The 24,933-nt window shown below is 44.3% G+C and overlaps 1 protein-coding gene across 2 annotated transcripts in view; it reads right to left on the reverse strand.

The window, feature by feature from the left end:
- Nucleotides 1-22,071, reverse strand: part of LOC132771180 (broad substrate specificity ATP-binding cassette transporter ABCG2-like) — a 99,798-nt gene extending 77,727 nt beyond the window's left edge. Inside the window, exons 1-2 of one of the 2 annotated variants that reach the window (XM_060768869.2) lie at nt 21,824-22,071; nt 6,561-6,681 (exon numbers count right to left, since the gene is read on the reverse strand). The gene's annotated coding sequence lies outside the window, so the exon portion shown is untranslated. Of the gene's footprint in view, nt 1-6,560; nt 6,682-21,707 lie in introns of both variants that reach the window. The other variant, XM_060768870.2, reaches the window with a different exon arrangement.
- Nucleotides 22,072-24,933: the final 2,862 nt, after the last annotated feature.

The following is a 24,933-nucleotide window of genomic DNA, read 5'->3' on the forward strand; positions in this document are numbered from 1 at the left end:
AAGCCCAGGAACAAAATCCCTGAGTGCAAACCAGTGTCTTAATTATCTGTCAACAATTGCTCCTTTCAGGGAGGAACATATGGTAGATGGTTTGCTTAAGAAAGAAAACAAAAATACCTTAGAATCTTAAATAATGTTGGGAAAATAGTACACATTTCTTTAAAGGGATTGCGGGCAGGGGGAGGCACGTGAGTGAGTGTGGGAAGGAGGTTGCATGCTCTGAATATACACTTCCTGAGGAAATCAGCTGGGTTTGCTTTGCTTTGACAATGGTGCTCTCATACTACATGTGACCAAAGATCTGTGCTCCTTCAATGTGTGTTTGCATGTGTACAGAGGAAAAATGCTCTGTGTCCATAGCCGGACTCTTGGAAAACATTTCAGAATCACTTCCTTGTATCACTAGCTCCCAGATGGAAATTGGACCAGGATGTGAAAGCTTCTTTGTGTTTGTAGTTCCGTTGCTGCTTGTATTGCAAATAATTACATTAGACGCCTGCAATAAGGCAAAGTTCTGCTGGATTGTGGCAACAGACAGGAAAATTGACAAACCTTTTGAGCCTTCACTTGGACATGATATCAGTTTGTCAGGAGTATATTTTAAAAACTGCTCAATGTATTGTAGGTTTTTCCAGGCTATATGGCCATGTCCTGGAGGCATTTTCTCCTGACGTTTCGCCTGCATCTATGGCAAGCATCCCCAGAGGTAGTGAGGTTTGTTGGAAGTAGGAAAATGGGTTTATATATCTGTGGAATGACCAGGGTGGGACAAGGGACTTTTGTCTGCTGGAGCTAGGTGTAAATGTTTCAACTGACCACCTTGATTAGCATTTAATGGCTTGGAAGTGCCTGGGGGAATCTTTTGTTGAGAGTGTTTACTAATTGCTTGTTGATCGAAAGGTCGCAGGTTCGATTCCGGGGAGCAGCGTGAGCTTCTGCTGTCAGCCCTAGCTTCTGCCAACCTAGCAGTTTGAAAACATGCAAATGTGAGTAGATCAATAGGTACCGCTCCGGCGGGAAGGTAACGGTGCTCCATGCAGTCATGCCGGCCACATGACCTTGGAGATGTCTACGGACAACGTTGGCTCTTCGGCTTAGAAATGGAGATGAGCACCACACCCCAGAGTCAGACATGACTGGACATAATGTCAGGGGAAAACCTTTAACTTATTATTATTATTATTATTATTATTATTATTAGAAACACAACAAGATGAGTCCACAGCAGACACTCTGCTGGCTGCTGTATTGAATCACACGTGGGACACTTCCCAGAGGACTAGGACTGTGTGATGTATCAGCGAATAATGCATGCAGATCCCAGTAAGGTGGCCATCTTGCGGATTTGCAGCTGGCAAATGGTAATCTTGTCAGCGCTGATTGTATTTAAGTGCAGGCCAAGGTCTTTAGGCACTGCACCCAGTGTGCTGGTCAGAGTCTTTGCAGTTCGATCTTTAAATCCTCATATCGTGCCAGCTTTTCCAGTTGTTTCTCTTCAATCCTGTTGTCGCCTGGGATTGCAACATCAACAATCCATACTTCGTTTTTTAACACGATCATGAGGTTAGGAGTGTTGTGCTCCAAAGCTCTGGGACTTCCGAATTCAGACAGATGAGTCCACAGCATTGTTGTTGTTGTTGTTGTTGTTATTATTATTATTATGGAAATGCACTTTATTGCACAAGGCAGGAAAACTGGCATTGCAGCTGTGTGCATCCCACTGCTGGGTTGTTTTCCTCTTTCCCGTGGCTCTTCAGTCCTTGGATATTAATGGGAAAAATCCATCAAGGGCTCCCCCTATTTTGCCACATTTGTTCCTCTACGTTGGTGCAATAGGTTCTCCTCTGCTCCCCTTTCCCCCAAAATATTCCCAAACTGGCTGTTATTTTATACTAGCTGTCCCCGCTAGGCATTGTGTGGCCCAGTCTCGGTGTTGTGAGTGTATATATGCATATATGTGTGTGTGTGTGTATCTGTGTATATATGTGTGTTTGTGTATATATGTAGTGTCGTGCATGCGCTGTCAAATTATTTTTTTGCTTTTTTTGGCTTTTTAAGTCCCTTCCATTGTGTTTTTCACTATTTTTATGAGTGATGGTCACTTGTTGGCCTGATAGGTGCCTGGTGTCCAAATTTGGTGTCAATTCATCCAGTGGTTTTTGAGTTATGTTAATCCCACAAACCAACATTACATTTTTATTTATATGGATTTCTATTTGCCCACTTTTTAAAATGCTAGAATTGTGCAATTCAGCTAAGCATTTTAAAAAATTAAGAAATAGCAATAGTTTGAGAAGACAGGGCTATGGCGACATACAAAAGAACAATTGCAAGATCATCAATTCATGCAATTACGCTAATGAAGGGAGGTGTGATATCAAAAGTGCTATCAAGAGTAATGCAACTGTAGTAGAAAAGTAGGTTTGTGTGATAAAGGCTTGTGTAATTTCTCACCTCTGGAAGGAGAAGCGGTTGGACTTGATGTTTTTGACCTATTTGTGTGCTAACCTTTCAACCAACCAGAGGCAAATGACAATTTCATGCCTTAAATATCGGCTTGATCTGTTCAAATCAATAGGAGAAGTATTTTGTTTTCCAGCATGGAGCCAAATGTTATTGCCTGTGGCATGTCACACCATCAGCAGAGGCATAGCTACAAAGGCCCGTATTTTTTCCCTCAGCAACCCAAGACACAAACTACATTAGGGAAATTAAGAGCACGTGGACAATTGTACAAATCATACATTAGTCATATTTGCCTTGCATCAAAGAAAGAGAAATGCCAGAACTCATGTTCGTTGGAAAGTTTTGTTCCTCTGCTCCATATTCCAGCCCAAATATATTATGACATACTTCTTTGTTGCTTTGAATGTATTTATTTCTTGTATTATTTATTTCATTATTTTAATGGCATGGGTTATCTCTATTTCAGAAGTACAATGCTGGGTTTTGTGTATATTTCATAGAATCATAGAATCAAAGAGTTGGAAGAGACTTCATGGGCCATCCAGTCCAACCCCCTGCCAAGAAGCAGGAATATTGCATTCAAATCACCCCTGACAGATGGCTATCCAGCCTCTGTTTAAAAGCTTCCAAAAAAAGGAGCCTCCACCACGCTCCGGGGCAGAGAGTTCCACTGCTGAACGGCTCTCACAGTCAGGAAGTTCTTCCTCATGTTCAGATGGAATCTCCTCTCTTGTAGTTTGAAGCCATTGTTCCACATCCTAGTCTCCAAGGAAGCAGAAAACAAGCTTGCTCCCTCCTCCCTGTGACTTCCTCTCACATATTTATACATGGCTATCATATCTCCTCTCAGCCTTCTCTTCTTCAGGCTAAACATGCCCAGCTCCTTAAGCCGTTCCTCATGGGGCTTGTTCTCCAGACCCTTGATCATTTTAGTCGCCCTCCTCTGGACACATTCCAGCTTGTCAATATCTCTCTTGAATTGTGGTGCCCAGAGTTGGACACAATATTCCAGGTTTTGTTGTTTTTTTTGTCGTGTCAGGAGCAACCGCTCCTGTTGTGAGAGAATTGGCCGTCTGCAAGGACGTTGCCCAGGGGACACCTGGATAATTTTTTGATGTTTTATCATCCTTGTGGGAGGCTTCTCTCATGTCCCCGCATGAGGAGCTAGAGCTGATAGAGGGAGCTCATCCACCTCTCCCCGGATTCGAACCTGCGACCTGTCGGTCTTCAGTCCTGTCGGCACAGGGCTTTAACCCACTGCGCCACCGGGGGCTAATATTCCAGGTGTGGTCTAACCAAAGCGGAATAGAGGGGTAGCATTACTTCCCTAGATCTAGACACTACGCTCCTATTGATGCAATCCCATTGGCTTTCTTTCCGCCACATCACATTGTTGGCTCATGTTTAACATGTTGTCCACGAGGACTCCAAAATCTTTTTCACACATACTGCTCTCAAGCCAGGCGTCCCCAATTCTGTATCTTTGCATTTCGTTTTTTCTGCCTAAGTGGAGTATCTTGCATTTGTCCCTGTTGAACTTCATTTTGATAGTTTTGGCCCATCTCTCTAATCTGTCAAGATCGTTTTGAATCCTGCTGCTGTCCTCTGGAGTATTGGCTATCCCTCCCAAGTATTGTAGTACTTCTACACCTGCAGAAGTACTACAACACTTGGGGCCATCCAAGATTGCAGCCAAGGAGTGAGAAAGGGATTACCTAAGGGAATCCAGTGGGTGTCATGAGAAGTTAATCCTGACTTTCCCAAGGCAGTGACACCAGCTCCACCCCACAGCAGTTGCTCAGAGGCAAGTTGCTCAGGTTTGTTGGCACCTTGCCTAAATTTCCTTTCTTTTTGCAGAGGTGAACTGGAGCGGAGTTGCCTGAAACTCTGTTGTCCAGTTGCAGAGACATACACTAACAATTTATGATCTGAGCAGTGTGGGGGTGACATAGTGCATATTGCTCTATCACTCTATCACCCCGGTGGTGCAGTGGGTTAAACCCCTGTGCTGGCAGGACTGAAGACTGACAGGTCGCAGGCTCGAATCTGGGGAGAGGCAGATGAGCTTGCTCTATCAGCTCCAGCTCCTCATACGGGAACATGAAAGAAGCCTCCCACAAGGATGATAAAAACATCAAATCATCCGGGCGTCCCCTGGGCAACGTCCTTGTAGACGGCCAATTCTCTCACACCAGAATGACTTGTAATTTCTCAAGTCACTCCTGACACAACAAAAAAAAATTGATGAGCACACACATACATCCTGTTTGGAGCACAAGTGAGTCTTGGAGATATGAGAATTTATACAAACCACACTATAAAACACATTATACAAACCACATTACACAACAGAGCCCTTTGTTACAGTAAATTGTAACAGAATCAAGTGTGTGTATGTGTGTGTTAAAGAAAACCGTATACTGTTAATTATTATGTGCAGCTGCTAATCTAGGTCAGCTAGTAAGTCTGGACCACACCTGGTGGGGTATAACTGTATGTGTTTTGGAATACAGTTCAGCTTTAGCTTTTGCTCTGAGGAGCTTATACTCTGGATCAACAGCTTTTGCTCACAGTTTTGTGTCCTGCTCTCTCATTTGAGTATGCATACCCAGTGTGGAACACACCTCACCACACTAAAACAGTAGATATGGCTCTTAATGAGACATGTTGCATTATCACGGGGTGTCTGCGCTCTACTCCACTGGAGAAATTACACTGGGTTGTTGTAGGTTTTTTCGGGCTATATGGCCATGGTCAAGAGGCATTCTCTCCTGACGTTTCGCCTGCATCTATGGCAAGCACCCTCACTACCTCTGAGGGTGCTTGCCATAGATGCAGGCGAAACGTCAGGAGAGAATGCCTCTAGACCATGGCCATACAGCCCGAAAAAACCTACAACAACCCAGTGATTCTGGCCATGAAAGCCTTCTACAATACAGAAATTACACTGTTTAGCCGGTATTGCACCACCTGACATCTGCTGGGAAATAATAGCCAATAGTGAAAAGACCAAAGCAGTGACATCTCCAGCCCAACCCCTGTTTGGTATCAGCAAGCACGTCAACGACTTAAATCAAGAAATAGTTTTTTAAGATCTACAGAGACACTTGCTAGAACACCTCAGCAAGCAAGAATCCAAAAGTGGCAGGCTCAAACCCAGAACTTCAATCAATGGCTGATACCAAATGAGAGACTCCTCCTGGGCACACAGAAAGCTGGGCGACTTGGAAGGCACTGAACAGACTGCGCTCTGGCACCACAAGATGCAGAGCCAACCTCAAGAAATGGGGCTACAAAGTGGAATCCACGACATGCGAGTGTGGCAAAGAACTAACCACTGACCACGTACTGCAATGCAACCTGAGCCCTGCTACATGCACAACTGAGGACCTTCTTATAGTAACACCAGAGGCACTCCCAAGTGGCCAGCTACTGGTCAAAGGACTTTTAATAGAATACCAAGCTTGCAAACTTTGTGTTTTGTTTGTTTGTTAAAAAATGCAATACAACGATTTGGTTTGCTCCTGACACGATAAATAAGATAAATTTGAAGAAAGATTATTTATTTATTTATATATTTCTCGTGTCAAGGCAGCCAGTCAATTATATTACATTTCTAACAGAAGAAAGCAAACAAACAGAGAAAATACAAAATGCGTGAGTTTGGTAGTTGATTAAATGTCCTTTGACCAGTATCTGACCACTTGGAAAGATGAAGCCATGTATTACTTACAAGGACTATGTAAATTTCTTGCACTGTTTATTTTGTATGCAACATTGCAAGTTTATGTTTTGACTCTGCTGACAAGAGTAAAGTTTTCACTTGCCTTTGTGCAAAGTGATTGTGTCTTTTGCATTGGACTAAACTGAATTCCGCTTGAGCGCAACACCCTTAAGCTACCAAGAAACTTCAAGTGCAACACATGCACACACATACTCTAACCACAGAATCTCAACTATGCTATCTGTACAGCCTGAGGTCCAGTGCCAACAGTGCTGCTTGAAAAGAAGTGTTCAAAACCTGTCTCTCACAAACGGACATAATTTACAACCAGGAGCTCCCTGGTCCATGACATGGGCACCTTCGTTCTTACCTGCAAAGTTAAGTTTGACATTGACGGCCTCTTCTACAACACTGCTTTTCCCAGGACTTCCTTAAAACAGCCCAACACTGTTTGTGTTGCTGCTCCAGTCATCTGCACCAAATATTCATATCTGCCAAATAATAAGATACAAGTTAGTCCTAAAGTACATTCTTTTCCTTTTTCTGACAGCGGTAACAGATTGTACTTCTGACTTTAGCAGTAGATTACTTGGGGCTGCCTCTTAAAAAGGGATACATTGTTCTTTTCTTTCATCCTTCTTGTGCAGAAAACTAGAGGTTACTATTAGGGCTGGGCGGTTTTGTTTCGTTAATTCGTAATTCGTTAAAAATTCGTTATTTTTGATAACGAAGCGATAACGAACCATTCTGGAGCAACTTAAAAACGAAACGAATTTTTAAATTCGTTTCGTAAATGCTTCGGATTTGTTATGTATTCATTTCGTTATCGGTTTGAGGTCGTTTCGTTATTATTTCCGCATGTCTGGGGCAAGTTTTATAGCTGTTTTTTGTTTAATTAGTGAAAAAAAATTATAATATCACACCAACAGTCAACAACAGAGGGAGAGGGAAGCTTCAGAAGTTCCCCCTGTCCCATTTGGAGGTTTTTTAGCGTATTGCGCGGTCGCGTCCGCCATTAACGAATCGATTCGTTATTGTTTCGTATTTGTTTCGTTAATGTTTCGTAATTTTTTTAACATTTACGAAATTTCGTAAATATCGAACTTTTTAAAAGAAAAATTTCGGAATTCTTTTAAATATCGAAACGCAAAAAACCCCAAAAAACGAATCGATTTTAGAAACAAATTTTTCCATTGTTACCCAGGCCTAGTTACTATTGCTTATTTCTTTATATTCAGTAAGGGAGTTTAGGAAAACCATATTTGCCAAGGATACTTTAGCCAACTTTTGTCAACCTTGTGAAGTCGAACATGACCCCCCCCCCCCCCATAAGAGATAATAACGTATAGTTTTGCTAAGGGCAAGGACACCAGGCTGGATAATAAGGGTTCAGCCTTGGTCAGTTTGGTGTGTATCATTTAATCAAGGCTTTATGCTCTATTTTCATATGTTTACAGCAGAAAGTAACCAATTTATTACTGAAAATCATGCCACAAAAGTATTTGAATTTTCCCATCTGAGGCACACCTGGGCTCCTGATGGTACCCCATCTCACAAACAAAGGACTCTCTTTCCCCCTCATGGATATATTTCCCTTTATGGACCTTCCTATGAATAATATGAACTATGGACACTGGGGGAAGGTAGTTGGGTTTACTCTCTGTATTATGATTTCTATATTTTCATATTTTCTCCTGTATTTCTATATTTCCCTTCATGTATTTGACCTTGCCCTGACCCTTTTGCCCACTTCCCTTCTCTTTGGGGGAAATCTACAAGGAAGCTGCCCTGCCTCTGGAAAAGCAATCAGCGATCATGAAAAGACCCTTATCTTTGGACATTCTTTGCATGGACAATAGTAAAGGAAATCCTTTTGTCTTCGGAGTTGGGCCACCATTAGGATTTCTGTTTGGCAGACTTTTTAATCATATAACAATGGGGGGAATATGACCTTAGAAACGTCCTCTTTTCCTCCAAGCCGTTTTTCTTTCAAACATCTCCGCAAAGAACTTCCACCCAAGTCTTCCCCTTTGTGTCATATCTGATGGCGACAGGAAAACCCGGAATTCTTTAACATATGTTTATTGCCTTCACTCACGAACACAACAGAATGGCTTGGCTGGCAGAACGGATCTCGCTAAGCCTCAGGGACAATTTTGTCATAATCCACTCCAGAATGCATTGTCTCCCTTCATCCCGCCTCCCTCCCTTTTGATTCGCTGGAGCGTTGAGGCAGCAGGAGCCTCCTGATAGGCTCTGGTGCACCGTGAAAACCCTGTGATTGGCCCTGATGCATGGGGGATGGCCAAGCCTCCTCCCAGCTGTTTGCGCGTCAGCCAATCCCCTTCGAGCTGGGTGGGAGGGGGGAGTGGGAATTTTGAAACTCACAACTCTGTATTTTCTATGAAAATGGCCTTTACTTCTGTAACCACATGCTCTGCTTGGCGAATGATTGCCGCTCTGCATCCTTTTCAGCTGAATCGCTAATAAACCTCGGTGGCACTTCCTTCCACTTGGTGAAACCTTTTATTGGGAAAAATCAGGGATTGGGTGCTTCTCTCTGTCTCGCCAGGGTAACAAACTCTTTAAAGAGTCAGATTGGTCTCTGCCTCCTGGCAAAGACCCCTAAATTCCTGCTCTACAACACTTGTCTTCTCAAGTTACCCATCATTGCAAGGGTACTTACAACAACTTGATTTCAAGCGTCAACACCAGGAGATCACTACTGAAGTATAAACCAAAAACAATTCCAGCACCAAGTTTGTAAGTATTGAAACATAAGCAAATGCTCTGTGCAAATACACCATGTGTATCCCACACTTTAAGCAAGAGATGGAAATTAAAGAAATTGCTGATGTAAGTTTTCTGGAAGTTTGCCACACAAGTAGAACACTTACACAAGTAATCATATTAAAATCAACAACATATTAACAGCAGCAAGTTTAAAAACATGAATAAAGGAAAAAGACAGTGCCTTCTAAACACCCTACTTGGTGCTCTCAGGACCTGTCTCAACAAGATGATCTTGGCCGGTTGATTGGGGAAAGAACACAGAAAGTCAATCCAGCTTTCTAGAGGAGGAAATTCCCCAATCCGAAAGCAGTCTTTGCTTTGAAAAACTCTTTTTTTGGTGTCCTTACCAAACATTCCAGAAGCTTTAGGGACCATGAGAAAGTTCCTGAAGATCTAAAAATATGAGCAAGCTTGTATGGAAGATATAGGTCCCTTTCACATGACACCGCAACACAGCTATGATTCCACATTAGCTGCTGTGACTTCCACAGAATCCGAAGATAAATTCTTTAGGAAGGGAGTATTTAGGTCATCTCAAAGTTTCTGGAGTGATGTAATATAATGGTTGCTGTTCATTGTTGTCTCATGCTTGAGGATATCAAGCAAAATCACCCCCAAAGACATTTGGCTTCATATTCTGTGCTGAGTGCTGACTTTTTTGGGGGGAATTTGAGCTGCTAGGCTCAAAAACAACCCTCAGTTGGGGTGATTCCACCAAAGATATAGCATAGTATCAGAAGTAAACTTCATAACCAGCAGAAACTTATGTGTGGTGAGCTAGGATAAGCTTTCTGTCCATATGATGGCACAGGATTGCAGAGTAAGAACTTTAGGTTCAAAAATATTTATTGATGCAAAAGAAATGCATTCTTGATAGAAAAGGTCTTGGAGCTAACTAGCTTACTAAATCTAATCTTCTAAAGAAGTAAAAGGGTAAAAAGTAAAAAAAAAAATCCATGCAGCTACATTTTGCCTAGAGAGAAGGAAGAAAGAGCAGAAGAGACAATGGTAGTGAATGGCCACATTGCCAGCCCAGGGCAATGAAAACACCTTTAAAAAGGAAGTTCCCTCACAGAGATTCCTGTAGGGCAGGCATCCCCAAACTGCGTCCCCCCAGCTGTTTGGGCCTCCAACTCCCAGAAGCCCTGATGAGCTTATTCAATTGTCAGGAATTCTGGGAGTTGAAGGCCCAAACAGCCGGAAGGCCACAGTTTGAGGATGCCTGCTGTAGGATTTCCGCCTGTGGTTGTCTCTTTGCCACAGGTTTCAAAAGAGAATGATCATGATCAGGACCCTTCAAAGTTTCCCATGTCTGACTTTAATGATCAGGTTTCTGTTGATTCTCAGGGGTTTGTGAATGCAGATGATGGCCTAGAAAATGCAATTAGCCAGAGTGAAACTGAGGATTCTGGGATCGCTGGTTCACAAGACAAAGATGTTTTGAGACAGCCGAACAGTCAAGGTTAGATAGAGATAGCAAAAAGAATGTACTAATGAGCAAACTAGAGGAGGCAATCTTTGATCGCAAAAGGCAAATCTATCATGATCGCTACCTGGATCAGGCGTTCAGCAAGATTAAGAGAAAGAAGGGGCTTGGGAGAGGTTTCCCAAGGGAATCGGAATGCTTTTGCCATGGCTTTCTGAATAAATATAGGGTCTGTGAATCCATGCTGTTCAGTGAGTCCAACGTTTAGCGTTCATGCCTGATTCATGCCTTTTTGTTCATGCTGAGATTCATGTAATATCTTGCTCCAGTTTCATGTTCATGTTGAGATTTTTGTAAGTGTTGTATCCTGATTTCAAGCTGCTGCATTTGGTTTTGTTCAAGTTTGCTCTTCTTTGGGGGACTTTGTTCTTACAACCTTTTGGACTAAAGTACTATTTCCTGTGGATTTGGTTCATTGGACTTGGGAACTATCCTGTTCTCCTAATGTGGACTTTGCTGGATAACCTTACATTGCTTTATAGATTGTTTTCTGGACATTCTTCTATTTCAGTGGTTCTCAACCTTCCTATTGCTGCGACTCCTTAAAACAGTTCCTCATGTTGTGGTAACCCCCAACCATAACATTATTTTTGTTGCTCCTTCATAACTTTAATTTTCCTACTTTATGAATCATAATGTAAATATCTGACATGCGGGATGTATTTTCATTCGCTGGACCAAATTTGGCACAAATACCCAATTCACCGAAATTTGAATACTGGTGGTGTTGGGGGCGGGGGGGGGGGGTTTGATTTTGTCATGCTGGGATTTATAGTTCACCTACAATAAAAGAGCATTCTGAACTCCACCAACGATAGAATTGAACCAAACTTAGCACACAGAACTCCCATGACCAACAGAAAATACTGGAAGGGCTAGGTGGGCACTGACCTTGATCATGGGAGTTGTAGTTCACCTACATCTAGAGAGCACTGTGGACTCAAACAATGGAGGACCTGGACCAAACTTGGCATGGATACTCAATATGCCCAAATGTGAATAGTGGTGGAGTTTGGGGAAAACAGACCTTGAGATTTGAGTAGTTGCTGGGATTTATAGAGCACTCTGAACCCCACCAATGATAGAATTGGGTCAAACTTCCCCCACAAAACCCCCATGACCAACAGAAAGTACTGTGTTTTCTGATGGTCTTTGGCGACCCCTCCGACACCTCCTCACGGCCCCCCAGGGGTCCTGACCCCCAGGTTGAGAAACACTGTTCTATTTCCTTTTTGATTGCCTTTTACCTTTTTTGGCACTTGCTATATTAATCTTCAATAAACTGCTTTGCTTATTAAAGAACATTGGTGCGTTTGTGGGTTCAAAGGTGCTTATCACAGCCTTGGTGTGCAACAATTCCATTGCTACATCTTCAAAGGGGAAGGAGACAATGGCAAGGAGGAGAAGGAGGAAAGACAAAGCCCTTTTTGCTAAACACGCTTAGGAATGTGGGGAAGGAATCCCACAGCCTAATCCTAGCTCTTGTCTATCTACTCATTGAGGTCTGGAAGCTTGATGACACAAGAGACTTGTGCAGTCTGGAGATGAAACCCAACACTTTTGAATGCCTTTGACCTAGGGAAGCTGCAGTGCCGTCACTCCAAATAGTGATTCTTGCCCTCTGCTTCATACGGGTATGCCGAATCTCAGCACAACTGAAAGTGCTGCATAACTCCAGAAATTTCAAAAAGCCATCAATAAGAGAAGACCAGAAAAACCGCTGAATGCAACCCAGTTACACCAATATAAGTGGATAACTCCACACTTCTTTGGCAACCTCACATGGTCAAGAACAAATGGGAAGGCAAGTGGTGCCACATCAGCCTTATAGCCTTAGTCTGGTATCCTCAGATTTTCATTTGTTTGGATGGATGAAAGAAAGTCTTTTAGGATAAGTGAAAGACACTATCAGACAGTGATCAGGGAATGCCTGAAATGGCTTATCCAAAGCGGATTGGATGAGTGGGTTCAAAGGTGGAGCAAATGCAGCACTGTTAGTAAAAACTATTTTGAATAGTATCATAATATAGACACGGAAGTACTTTACACATGCACTGTATACTGGCACCCAAGAGCAAATATGAGCTGCAAGTTTGATATTTAAGGCAGCATGAAGCTCTATTCAACACACACTAAATCCCCTGATCTGCCTTTCTGCCAACAAGGAGCACCTCTGTCTTGTCTGGATTAAGCTTTCCTTTTCTCACTCTCTTCTAATCCAGTAATGACATCAAACTTGAGTTAGCCAACAAAATTGGATTAGAAAACAACTTTCTCCAGAATGTCATTTCCCCTGTGTTTTTGCAGGATCAGGTTCCTAAACCCTCCCGAAAAGTATTCGAATACAGGTACAATACCCCTTATCTAGAATTCCACAATCGGAAATACTCCCAAATCCAAAATTGTCTGCATGAGTATCTAAGAGAGTGATACCATTGCTTTCTGATGGTTCAATGTACACAAACTTTGTTACATGCACAAAATGATTGAAAACACTGTATAAAATTACCTTCAGGCTATTTGTATAAGATGTACATGGAAAAAAATTAAATTAGTGTTTAGACTTGGGTCTCATCTCCAAGAAATGTTGTTATCTATTTGTGTGTAAACATTGGTAATAATAATTCTGCAGGAGGGAGGGGGACAATCCCAAATCCAGAATACTTTTGGTCCCAAGATTTTATTCTGCTCTACGGTGTATTTTTTTTTTGCATTATTTTTTCTATTTATTTATTTAATTTTATTTGTATACTGCTCTTCTCAGCCCTTAGGCGACTCAGAGCAGTTAAACCCTAAACCAGTGTTTCTCAACTTGGGGGTCAGGACTTCTGGGATGGTCGTGAGGGGGATATCAGAGGGGTCGCCAAACTCACACTCTGTTAATTCACTGGCTTCCTCCCACATTGAGTCTCCTTCTACACTGCCATATAAAATCCAAATTATCTGCTTTGATAAAATATGGCATTGTAGAAGGTGCCTTACTTTGGAGCAAAAGAATTTTATGATGAAATTATGGGGAAAAGAGGACACTGGGGAAGAATGGAGCAAGAGTTCCAAGAGCTAAATCCTCCCTTGGTGCCTTGGAGTGCAAAAGATGCTTGCGTGTTTCCCTGTATAAAGGTGGAAACTGAATGCAAACTACTACAACAAGTGCAAGCCTCTGTAGAAAGTGTGAGACTTTGACATATTTATTTATTTTTTATTTATTTAGGGCTTTTATATCCCGTCCTTTCTCAACCTCCGCAGAGGGACACAGGACGGCTAACAAAGTGGCACCCCATGGCGCCCACATCATAAATATACAATTAACAGCAATTTAATAACAACAACAATATAAAACAGTATAAACAGTATAAAACTGAATAAACAATATAAAAACAATATAAAAACAGACAACAAATAGTCTCAGTAGAGACAATTTGTATTTGTCTCTACTGATGTTCATAGAAAAAACTCCTAAATGATTCCAGTAATCTGTGATGATGATGATGATGATGATGATGATGATGATGATGATGATGATTTGAAACACAAGATGAGTCCACAGCAGACACTCTGGTGGCCGTTGTATTGGATCACATGTCGAACACTTCCCAAGTGTCTAGGACTGTGTGATGTATCGGCGAATAATGCGTGCAGATCCCAGTAATGTGGCCTTCTGCAGCTGGCAGATGGTAATCTTGTCAGCGCCGATTGTGTTTAAGTGCAGGCCTAGGTCTTTAGGCACGGCACCCAGTGTGCCGATCACCACTGGGATCACCTTGACTGGCTTGTGCCAGAATCTTTGCAGTTCAATCTTTAAATCCTCATATTGTGTCAGCTTTTCCAGTTATTATTATTAGTAATAATTATAACTATTAATAATAATAATAATAGTAATAATAATGGCCTGCGTTGTTACTTTGTGTGGGACTGTCTCTGCATCCTGATCAAATTTATTTCTGTGTTGATCTGTGGGAATGGTCAGTGTTTGGAAAAAAAAATTCCCCACAGTATACCTCCCAGAATCCTAAGCTTTGGAAGTGGATGACCTTTCACTTCCACCCTTGGCACTTTGATCTTTCACTTTCACCATGGGAGACACGTACAGTGGATCACATACTGTTGCATGGATTCATTGTAATTTCAGTCCCAAAGCAAATAGGGTGGCACAGTCCCTGGTTTCTGGTAACATACACAGTTGGGCAGCTCTCCACAACAACTATCTATATCTATATCTATGGCTGGATGGTTCTTTGTCAGGAGGACTTTGATTACGTTTTCTTGCCCTGATGAAGGAAGTTGGATTGGATGGCCCCGATTCTGTCGTTCGTGGGGTTCAGAATGCTCTTTGATTGTAAGTGAACTGTGAATCCCAGTGACTACAACTCCCAAATGTCAAAATCTATTTCCTCCAAACTCCATCTGTGTTCATATTTGGGCATATTGAGTGCTTGTGCCAAGTTTGGTCCAGATCCATCATTGTTTGAGTCTACAGTACTCTCTGGATGTAGGTGAACAACAACTCCCAAACTCAAGATCAATGCCCACCAAAACCCTTCCAGTATTTTCTGTTGGTCATGGGAGTTCGGTGTGCCAAGTTTGGTTCAATTCCATCGTTGATGGAGTTCAGAATGCTCTTTGATAGTAGATGAACTATCAATCCCAGCAACTACAACTCCCAAATGACAAAATCATAATTTTTTGAGTGATGGCCACTCCTTGTGTTGTGAGATGTTTTGTTGCCAAATTTGGTGTGATTTCGTTCATTGGTTCTTTTGTTTTTAAGGTACTCATTATGCACAGAGCATTTTTATATATATAGAAGAAAGATTACGATTCATAACAGTAGCAAAATTACAGTTCTGAAGGAGCAACGAAAATAATTTGGGGGTCACCACAACATGAGGATCTGGATATAATAATAATAATAATAACAATAATAATAATAATAATAATAATAAACCTTTATTTGTACCCCGCTACCATCTCCCGAAGGACTTGGTGCAGCTTACAAGAGGCCGAGCCCAAATACAACAATACAAAAAACAGCAGCAACAACAAACAATACAATAACTCAAAAAAAAAAAAACCAAAAAACAAAGCAATAACATTAACAACATCTAATGACACAATTAAAAGCAATGGCTGGGCCAAATGTAATAATTAAAATTAAAAAGTGCTGGGCCTGACAAGGTGGGGAGTTTGGAGGGGGATGGGCATGCAGATATCCTGGATCTCTGATAAAGTGCGTTGGGGACATAATGCTAGGAGTTTCCTTATTCTGGGAAGGCACACTGGAACAACCATGTTTTCAAGCTCCTCCTAAAGATTGCTAGCGACTGGGCCTGCCTGATGTCCTTAGGGAGAAAGTTCCAGAGTCGAGGGGCCACCTATCCCTCGTCCCCACCAATCACGCCTCGATGCAGTTGGTATCGTGAGCAGGGCCTCTCCAGATAACAAAGAGATCGTGTGAGTTCGTACACAGAGATGCGGTCACGCAGGTAGGTGGGTCCCAAACCATTCAGGGCTTTGTAGGTAAGCAACTGCACCTTGAATTGGGACCGGAAAATGAATGGAAGCCAGTGGAGCTCCTTAAACAGGAGGGTTGACCTCTCTCTGTAAGGAGCCCCAGTTAACAATCTGGCGGCCGCCCATTGGACCAATTGAAATTTCTGGGCCGTTTTCAAGGGCAGCCCCACGTAGAGTGCATTGCAGTAGTCCAATCTGGAAGTGACTAAGGCATGGTCCCCCCTAGCCAGATCCGCCTTCCCGAGGTACGGTTGCAGTTGGCGCATGAGTCTTAGTTGTGCAAAGGCCCTCCTAGCCACCGCCACCACCTGTGCTTCAAGCGACAGTGATGAGTCCAGGAGGACACCCAAACTGCGGACCTGTGATTTCAGGGGGAGTGTAACCCCGTCCAGCACAGGTTGCCACCCTATACCCCGATTCGGTTTACAATCAACCTGGAGGACCTCTGGATTAAGGGGGTCATGGCCAGGGGCGGCTCGTCCATTACGCGAATTAAGCGGTTTGCAGGGGCGCAGAGGCGCCTCTGTAAATGCCCCTCGACTGCCACTTGGGGAGCGCCCCCTCAGCTCACAACAGCCCTAGCAGTTTGGGGGGGGGGGTCGGCTTTCTTGCCTTGCTGCTGGGCGATCCTCTTCCCAAACGGGCCGGGCCCTTGAGCCTCGCCTAGCCCCTCTCGTTCCTGCTCCACCCGGCCACTGGGTGCACGAGCAGAGCCGGCGCTCAATCGTTCTTCCCGTTCGATCCCTTCCCCATGACCAGCTCCCTTTCCCAATCCCCCGGCGCTCCACCCGCCTCCTCTCCTCTCCCCAATACGTGGGTGGACCAATGGGCGGAGCTGCCACGCCTGGCCCGCTTCGGGTCCGGAGGCGTGTCTGAAGACCCCAGCGTGTGCACCAAAAGTCGCTTCTTCTCCTGACTTTCTCTTCAGCCATTGGGACCTAGAGAAAGAGAGAGAGAGAGAGCCCCTCCGGCTGGAGGTATCTCCCACCTGGAGATATCTCCCTCCTTTGTTTTTGCACTTACCTTCAGGAAAGGTGGTCATCTCCACCTCTGTCTCTCTCTCTCTCTCTCGGTCCCAATGGCTGAGGAGAAAGTCAGGAGAAGAGGTGACTTTTGGTGCACACGCCGGGGTCTTCAGGCACGCCTCCGGACCCAAAGTGGGCCAGGCAAGGGAGCAAATGTGGCAAGCAGGCCCGTAGCGAGGGGGGGGGTTAGGGGTTCAACCCCCCGAAATGTTTCAGATTTTTTTAAAAAAACCTGGTTTACTCATGAATTTTAACTGGTTAACCAAATCCCCATGCTAAGTCTATGAGATGCAAAAAATCAAGAGTCCCTCCAGAACTGCAAGCACTATCTCAAGCAAATGTTAGCAATTTATTCACACTGTCATTACTTTCAGCAATAGGCGATGTAGTTGTTCTGGTACAGCTGTACCAGGAGCTCCAACTTTATTTGCTTTGTATTAAATGTTTGCTTGCAATCCTAGGTTTCAGGGAATCTGCAGATAGGTGGTTTTTTGGGGTGCAGTCATAGGGCAAGTCACCTGTCCATCATTGTTAAGTTTTGGTCCTGCCCCTTGCTCAGGGCAATTCGGAAGTGAAGGGAGCCATTTTTAGTTAGTCTCAGCAAGGTAAGCTTATGTATAGGATGTGTGCAAGCTTCCCCTGTACAAAAGCTTCAACCCTTAAAACCTTCCGGGGAGAAAGGTCTTAAGAGTCTCCAAAGAATTTCCAGGAAAACAGCCCTAAAGACCAAAGAACTCCAGCTAGAGAACATCTACTGCCTTGCTGGTAGGTCCACTCGGCGTTCGAGACGCAGTTCGACCCAGTAGTGGAACCCACATCAGTAAGGGTTAGATTACAGTCAGCCTGGGAGAAGTTAAAATGGGGATTTTCCTTTAAAGAAGAAGTTATTGAAGACAGTTGCCTGTCCTTTATGGGCAAGATTAGGAATTCACAAGTTGCCTAAAAGCTTGGAATCATTTGCTTAACTTTACTGAAGACAAGAGAAGTTTCTGTTTGATTGTTCATTAATAAAAGATTTTGTTGTACTTATCAAGCCATCTAAAGACTGTTTGTGGTGGAAACCTCTGAGAACTTCCCGCTGGGCAAAGGTTGCACATCCTGTTCTAAAGACCATTATTTACAGGCCCAGTGCACGACAGAACAGTAGTGAAGCAACCAAGTTGGCGGGGGGATGTTGAATGCTCTCATTAAGGAGGCCAGACTTGGTGGAGGTGGTTGACAAGGGCGGAGCTGCAGGCTATTGAAGGCTGCTCTGCCCTCTGCTGTGCTCTTTGCTTCAGCATGAGCTAGGAGGCAGGTTTCAACCCCCCCCCCCCGTGAAATTTTCAACCCCCCCCCCAAATTTCAACCCCTCCCAAAAAAAATTTCTGGCTACGGCCCTGGCGACAAGTGTAGTTACTGTGATGTATAGTTCACCTACAATCAAAGAGCATTCTGAACTCCACCAATGATGAAATTGAACCAAATATGGCACACAGAACTCCCACGACAAACAGAAAATATATATCAATGATTGGTGGGGGGCGGGGGCGCCAAAATACCGTTTGCTTACCGTTGAGAATTACCTAGGGCTGCCTCTGGTCATGGCATTAGGAAGGTTGAGAACCACTGCCCTAAACAGTGGCAGGCATATGCAGACTGTGCCTTTGAGGGATAACAGGTGGAAGAGAAATGGAGGGGGACAGTCAATCAAAGTGAAAAGTAGATCACACTTCCTCTGACAGCTTCCTCTGACTTGGGCCCTTCCACAGGTGTTCCTTTTTTGCACCAACATCTTAAAGGGGAAATTGTATTAACTATGCAGGCTGGAGACCATAACTTCAAGGAAAGTTATGGTCTTCTCCTCCTGCCTCCTTGGCTAATATGTATAATTTTTACAAAACACTCCACGGTGACTCTGCCTTTGAGGGATCCTTCTAAGACAGTGGTTCTCAACCTGGGGGTCGTGACCCCTGGGGGTGTCGTTTGGCCATTTTCGGACGGTCGCGAAGCTGCCTTGCCCAGCCCTGCCCCCTCCAAAATGGCTGCCGACCCCCTGAGCCAGCCAAATGGTACTCCTGGCAGGTCAAATTATTTATGACAGTGGTTCTCAACCTTTCTAATGCCGCGACCCCTTCATACCCCTTCACCCCCTCATGTGGTGGTGGCCCCCGACCATAACATTACTTTCGTTGTTACTTCATAACTGTCATTTTGTTATTGTTATGAATTGTAATGTAAATATCTGATATGCAGGGTGTATTTTCATTCACTGGATCAATCTGGGCACAAATACCCGATACACCCAAATCTGAATACTGGTGGGGTTGGGGGGAGTCATTTGTCATTTGGGAGTTGTAATTTCTGGGATTTATAGTTCAGCTATAATTAAAGAGCATCCTGAACACCACCAATGATGGAACTGAACCAAATTTGTAACATAACTCCCATGAACAAGAGAAAATACTGGCAGGGTTTGCTGGGCATTGACCTTGAGTTTGGGAGTTGTAGTTCACCTACATCCAGAGAGTACTGTGGACTCAAACAATGGTGGATCTGGACCAAATTTGGCATGAATGCTCCATATGCCCAAATGTAAACACTGGTGAAGTTTGGGGAAAATAGACATTGACCTTTGGGATTTGTAATTACTGGGATTTATAGTTTGCGTACAAAGATTTTACTGAACTCCACCAACAATAGAATTGGGCCAAACTTGACACACAGAACCCCCTTGACCAACAGAAAATACTGGGTCTTCGGTGACCCCTCTGACACCCCCTCACGACTCCCCAGGGGTCCCGACCCCCAGGTTGAGAAACGCTGATTTATGAAGTAGCAACGAAAATATGACCTTCTGGCAAGGAAACTAGTCCAATGTGGGCTAGGCAAAACTACGGTGAGGGGGATCTGTAATTGGTTAAGTGGACGAACACAGAGAGTGCTCACTAATGCTTCCTCTTCATCTTGGAAAGAAGTGACAAGTGGAGTGCCGCAGGGTTCCGTCCTGGGCCCGGTCCTGTTCAACATCTTTATTAATGACTTAGATGAAGGGCTAGAAGGCATGATCATCAAGTTTGCAGACGACACCAAATTGGGAGGGATAGCCAATAGTCCAGAGGACAGGAGCAGGATTCAAAACGATCTTGACAGATTAGAGAGATGGGCCAAAACTAACAAAATGAAGTTCAACAGTGACAAATGCAAGATACTCCACTTTGGCAGAAAAAATGAAATGCAGAGATACAGAATGGGTGACGCCTGGCTCGAGAGCAGTACGTGTTAAAAAGATCTTGGAGTCCTCGTGGACAAGTTAAACATGAGCCAACAATGTGATGTGGCGGCAAAAAAAGCCAATGGGATTTTGGCCTGCATCAATTGGAGTATAGTGTCTAGATCTAAGGAAGTAATGCTAACCCTCTATTCTGCTTTGGTTAGACCACATCTGGAATATTGTGTCCAGTTCTGGGCACCACAATTCAAGAGAGATATTGACAAGCTGGAATGTGTCCAGAGGAGGGCGACTAAAATGATCAAGGGTCTGGAGAACAAGCCCTATGAGGAGCGGCTTAGGGAACTGGGCATGTTTAGCCTGAAGAAGAGAAGGCTGAGAGGGGATACGATAGCCATGTTTAAATATGTGAGAGGAAGCCACAGGGAGGAGGGAGCAAGCTTGTTTTCTGCTTCCTTGGAGACTAGGACGCGGAACAATGGCTTCAAACTACAAGAGAGGAGATTCCATCTGAACATTAGGAAGAACTTCCTGACTGTGAGACCCGTTCAGCAATGGAACTCTCTGCCCCGGAGTGTGGTGGAGGCTCCTACTTTGGAAGCTTTTAAACAGAGGCTGGATGGCCATCTGTCAGGGGTGATTTGAATGCAATATTCCTGCTTCTTGGCAGGGGGTTGGACTGGATGGCCCATGAGGTCTCTTCCAACTCTTTGATTCTATGATTCTATGAGAGAAGGAACGAAAGATAGGGAAGGAAGGATGTAACCAAAGAGCATAGAAAGGGAGGAAAGAAACAGGTAGAGATGGACGAAAGTTGAGAGAAAGGGAAAGAAAAAGAGGAAAGGAAGGAAAGAGGGAAGGAGAGAAAGAGGGAGGGAAGGTTGGCCACAGCAACGCGTGGCGGGTACAGCTAGCTATATATATAGAAGATTACAATTCATAACAGTAGCAAAATTACAGTTCTGAAGGAGCAACGAAAATAATTTGGGTGTCACCACAACATGAGAATCTGGATTAAGGGGTCATGGCATTAGGAAGGTTGAGAACCACTGCCCTAAACAGTGGCAGGCATATGCAGACTGTGCCTTTGAGGGATAATAGAAGAGAAATGGCAGGGGTCAGGCAATTAAAGTGAAAAGTAGATCACACTTCCTCTGACAGCTTCCTCTGACTTGGGACCTTCCACAGATGTTCCTTTTTTGCACCAACATCTTAAAGGGGAAATTGTATTAACTATGCAGGCTGGAGACCATAACTTCAAGGCAAGTTATGGTCTTCTCCTCCTGCCTGCTTGGCTAATATAATTTTTGCAAACACTCCAAAGTGACTCTGCCTTTGAGGGATCCTTCTAAGACAACAGACGATGGAAGTCTGAGAAGGTGGAAGAGAAATGGAAGGGGGCTGGGGTTGGGAAGAGAAGCCTACCCCCTGGATCTTGCATTGGGGAGTATATTATGTTGCAGAAGGGGGAAAGCAGGAAGTGAGCCTCACCTTTTGGTGGCTCCTTTGCAAACAAGAAATCCCTGGCCAATCTGCAGAGGATAGCAGCTGAAATCAGGAGCTCTGGGAGCCACAGCCAGGCGCCTCGAGGGTTGAAGGCTACTCACGGGGACAAGCGCCTTGGCCAAGAAAGGAAGGCGGACGCTTTCTCCCGCGACCGTGACACTTGTTCCTCGGCGACAGGTCTGCAAATGGAGCCCTGCCTTGCAGCAGCAGCAGAGACAGCCGTGTTCCCGCCCCTCGGCTGTAACCGGAGCCGATTTCGCTCCGATTCGCTGCCACAGGGCAGGATGTGGTGCCTTTGTGTGCAGAGCGCTGGAGGGAGACCTCCTCAGATAGGACACGCCAAGCCCACGCGAGGACTGCGCATGCGCGGAAAGCCTCCCCAGCCCCTCCTTGGTTTGATTGCTTGGTAGAACACAGCTTCCCAACCATGTCAGTGATGGAGGCACACTTTTTAGGCCCCTTCTACACAGGCATGTAATATCCAGATTATTATCTGCTTTGAACTGGGTTATATGGCAGTGTAAAAGATGATGCTGTCAAAGTGATGCATGCCATATGCCAGCAAATATGGAAAACACAAGAATGGCCATCAGACAAAAAAATCAACTTCTATCCCCATACCAAAAAAGGGAAATGCAAAAGACTGCTTCAACTTCCGCACAGTGTCCCTTATTTCTCATGCCAGTAAGGTATTGTGGCGCAGCTGGCTGAGTGTCAGCTGCATTAAGATCACTCTGACCAAAAGGTCATGAGTTCGAAGCCAGTTGTGTAGCCCGTTGTCGACCTTTGCAACCCGAAAGACAGTTGCATCTGTCAAGTAGGAAAATAAGGCACCACCTTGTGTGGGAGGCTAAATTTAACTAATTTATGAGGCCATAAAGAAAGAAGACTCCGGGGAATGTGGAATGCGGAAGAACTTCATCGGTGTCGTTGATGGACGATGAAAAGCAGCAGCTCCCCTGGCGACCAGAAAAAAAAGTTAAATAGCCTTTGTCTGTTAAATGTTGTTTGTCAAACTGGCATTGAATGTTTGCCATATATGTGTTTACTGTAATCCGCCCTGAGTCCCCTGCGGGGTGAGAAGGGCGGAATATAAGAACTGTAAATAAATAAATAAATAAATAAATAATGCTCAAGATCCTGCAAGGAAGACTCCAGCAATACATGGAGCGAGAGTTGCCAGATGTTCAAGCTGGGTTTAGAAAAGGCAGAGGAACCAGAGACCAGATTGCCAATATCCGCTGGATAATGGAGAAAGGCAGGGAGTTTCACAAAAACATCTACTTCTGCTTCATTGACTATTCTAAAGCCTTTGACTGTGTGGATCATAATAAATTGTGGGAGGTTCTTGGTGGGATGGGCATACCAAGCTACCTTGTCTCTCTCCTGAGGAATCTGTACAAGGACCAAGTAGCAACAGTCAGAACTGACCACGGAACAACAGACTGGTTCAAGATTGGGAAAGGCGTACGGCAAGGCTGCATCCTCTCACCCAACCTTTTTAACTTGTATGCAGAACACATCATGCGATGTGCGGGGCTGGATGAATGCAAAGCTGGGGTGAAAATTGCTGGAAGAAACATTAACAACCTCAGATATGCAGATGACACCACTCTGATGGCCGAAAGCGAGGAGGAGCTGAAGAGCCTTCTAATCAAGGTGAAAGAAGAAAGCACAAAAGCTGGGTTGCAGCTAAACGTCAAAAAAACCAAGATTATGGCAACAAGAATGATTGACAACTGGAAAACAGAGGGAGAAACCGTGGAGGCTGTGACAGACTTTGTATTTCTAGGTGCAAAGATTACTGCAGATGCAGACTGTGGCCAGGAAATCAGAAGACGCTTACTTCTTGGGAGGAGAGCAATGTCCAGTCTCGATAAAATAGTGAAGAGTAGAGACATCAGACTGGCAACAAAGATCCACATAGTCAAAGCCATGGTATTCCCTGTAGTCACCTACGGATGTGAGAGCTGGACCTTAGGGAAGGCTGAGCGAAGGAAGATTGATGCTTTTGAGCTGTGGTGTTGGAGGAAAGTGCTGAGAGTGCCTTGGACTGCGAGAAGATCCAACCAGTCCATCCTCCAGGAAATAAAGCCCGGCTGCTCATTGGAGGGAAGGATACTAGAGACAAAGTTGAAGTACTTTGGCCACATCATGAGGAGACAGCAAAGCCTAGAGAAGACAATTATGCTGGGGAAAGTGGAAGGCAAAAGGAAGAGGGGCCGACCAAGGGCAAGATGGATGGATGGCATCCTTGAAGTGACTGGACTGACCTTGAGGGAGCTGGGGGTGGTAACGGCCGACAGGGAGCTCTGGCGTGGGCTGTTCCATGAGGTCACGAAGAGTCGGAGACGACTGAACGAATGAACAACAACAGCCAATTGGGAGGGATAGCCAATACTCCAGAGGACAGGAGCAGGATTCAAAACGATCTTGACAGATGAGAGGGATGGACCAAAACTAACCAAATGAAGTTTAACAGTGACAAATGCAAGATACTCCACGTAGGCAGGAAAAACGAAATGCAAAGATATAGAATGGGGGCCAATGCCTGGCTCGAGAGCAGTACGTGTGAAAAAGATCTTGGAGTCCTCGTGGACAACAAGTTAAACATGAGCCAACAATGTGATGTGGCGGCAAAAAAAGCCAATGGGATTTTGGCCTGCAAACTATAAATCCCAGGAACTACAACTCCCAAATGTTATGGTCTATTTTCCCCAAACCGCACCAGTGTTCAAATTTGGGCATGTCAAGTATTTGTGCCAAGTTTGGTCCGCATACATCATGTGGATTATCTGATTTGATCATCTGGATAATATCATCATCATCATCATCATTTAATAACTTATTAATTGCCCTCCATCCGAGAGTGCTCCAGGCGATTTACAGCTAAATTATAAAAGATAAAATACATACATACAAAAATTAAAAATTAACCGAGATCGAAAGCTCTAGTAAAAAGCCAGGTCTTAAGTGCTAGAGTAAAAGGCCCTAAGTCACGCATGGCTCTCATGTAGGGCGGCAAGGAATTCCATAAAGCAGGGGCAGAAATAGAAAAGGCCCTGCGTCTGGTCCTTTCCAAGTGCACTTCTCTAGGACCCGGTATATGGAGTAAGTCACGTTGGGCTGGTTGTTGCGACCTCCGATGATGGGAGAAGGAGAGGCGGTCCCATATTGTACCTTAGGTGGTCCCTAAGGTACAATATGGCAG

This window comes from Anolis sagrei, chromosome 3, assembly GCF_037176765.1.
Source record: "Anolis sagrei isolate rAnoSag1 chromosome 3, rAnoSag1.mat, whole genome shotgun sequence".
NCBI lineage: Eukaryota > Metazoa > Chordata > Lepidosauria > Squamata > Dactyloidae > Anolis > Anolis sagrei.